This window comes from Capsicum annuum, chromosome 5 (genome assembly GCF_002878395.1).
Source record: "Capsicum annuum cultivar UCD-10X-F1 chromosome 5, UCD10Xv1.1, whole genome shotgun sequence".
Lineage (NCBI taxonomy): Eukaryota > Viridiplantae > Streptophyta > Magnoliopsida > Solanales > Solanaceae > Capsicum > Capsicum annuum.
Window position 1 is genome coordinate 74,845,344 of NC_061115.1, and position 2,606 is coordinate 74,847,949.

Here is a 2,606-nt window from a genome sequence, read left to right on the forward strand (position 1 = left end):
ACTCTGGGAATAGATCACAACCGTAATTGATCCAACCGAGTCTAACCATCCCACGCCAATAATCCAACCATACCAAACCATACCAAATTAAGGGCCATAAACCAGGACATAACCAAAGACATTCCAATACATAATTTTACTAATCCCAAAATGATGTAAGACGGAACAGTAAGAAATTATACCTGATGATGCCAGCCTCCCAACTTATTCCAATGCCAATACAAATACCGATCCCATTCATTTCAATCCATAGAAGTACCACAAAATTTCTAACCAAAAGAGTAATAAAATTTAATTGGTACATGCCCACAACCATAGCTAAAACCAACATCCAAAGAAAAATTAAAGTGTCTAGAAATATTCATATCATGAAATGGATCCTTTCAAAAGAAAGGAAGCTCAACACTTCAGTCCAAATACTATCCCCATTCAATCACTATATAGGAGGAGTAGAAGGGTCGATTCCTGCATAGCATGGGTATACAACTGCCAGTAGATGGGGTTAGTGAGTGACCACTTGTATGATCTTAGGGTAAGGATAATTTAATGCCATTTATAAAATCAAGTAAAACCATCCATATGCACAAAAACATACATATGTATATAACCATGCTGGGAAAAGGGACCGGGTTTAGCATGCCTTTAAAACCTTTACCTGCGCTATGTAGCTTTGCCTTCCTAAACCACCCACAGGCTATATGGGTTTAGCTCCCCCACTGAAAGGGCCTTAATGCGTGTAGCCGTACGAACGGGGAAGTATTCCTTAGGATGACTAGTACATCCCCCAAATATGGTGTGACATCATGCATACGGTCACAAAGACCAACCTCATATCGACAAATATGAGTTTCCAATTTTGGTCCCCCGGGGACCTCCACCTTCCACGGCTTTGCTACACATCCTGCCATTATTTCCCAATTAAAACCAATTTCCAAATAATGAAACCATTATCCATTTATTAACCAAGGCCGTTGATATTAGTATCGCCATACCAACCCTTACTTGGAAGTATCATCCATAGCCAACCATTTATAGGCTTAAGGGGATTTTTAAGTGCCCTTAGATTTACTATATTAACCACTTGGGAGACTTCTATGTTCCCCATAAGCATAGACAATTAGCCTTTTACCATTCCAATCCATTTAAACTATGTATAATACCTTTACCATGTTTTAAAACACATAAGAGTTCCATTAAAAGTAGTCAATTCAATGAAAATATTTTTATAAGTATTTTGTCAAACACATTGGGGCCATAATATGACCAAAACCAACTCTAATTACCATTAAAACATTCCCATGAAATTAAATTACTCAAAACCACCATTAATGCATATAAAAGCATAATTAAAACCATGGGAAACCATAACCAACTATTTAATATCAAAACCCCCAAATCATATTTGAAAACCAAAATCATACAATTAATGAAATCATGAAAACATTCATAAAAACCATGCCTTTAAGTAAAATTAACAATGAGGGAAAAGAACATATATTAAACCAAGATGATGACGAAAAGAAATCACCAAGACAAACCCCAAATCGATCCTTTAGTTGAAACCCTAATTGCCTTTGTCCAAAAGCTCTTGAGAGAATTATAGAGTATTTAGAAAGATTTTCTAAGTATTAATGAATAGGATGATAGGGTAAATAACCTCCCAAGTAGGTTAGAATTCATGGGATTTTATTAGGATAAGTGGGAAATTGTCTAGAATACCCCCACTTAAGTTGCACCAAAATCCCGTCATAGGGATACGACCGACCTACATGAGTCGTACCCTCCGATACGATCGATATCCTCCACTTGTATCCTGGTCTAAACCCTTGGATCAAACACTGTCTAATATATGACTCATCCAACCAAGTTATAACCACATTATATGATCCGTACCCTTCATCCGTTCCTGCCAGATTTACACCCAAGAAAGATTTAGACACTGTTCACCATACGAGTCATGGGTATGACTCATACCTGGATTATGACTCATGCTGAGCCACTCATACGCAGATCTAACATACGTAACCAAGTCTAAGATTAAGTTAAGAAACCAAACGCTCCATAACCACCAATACGACTCATACCCCTAAGTAATGTCCATTCCAGTAATCAAAATCCATCCCACCAACCAACACTGGTCAGTATACGATTGGACCATACCATTCGTACCCAGACATATGACTTGTATCCATGACTCATATTGGTCATAGAGATCAGAATTCCAAAAAAATTTTTAAGCTCTAGAAACTAGGGTGTTTCATTTATCTTTCAACATCTATTTTTTTTCTCTTTTGTTAATCTTACTTTAAAATTATTTTTTCTCATTTTTTATATTTTTCTCAACCATTATGTTTTTTTCCTTTTCTCTTTTACACTTCTATTTTTATCTCTTTTTTTATTTTTTTTTGGTTTCATTTATTCTTTTCTCATTTTCAAACTTTTTTTCTTAGCCGTTATGTTTGTTTTGTCCTTTCTTCTTCACCTTTTTGTTTTTTTTCCTCAACTTTTTTTTATTTTAGTTTTTTAATTTTCTCCTCTCAACTTCTATTTTCTCCTTTTTCTTATTTTATTTTTCTTTTTTCTTCTTTTAAAAATATTTTTCTTCA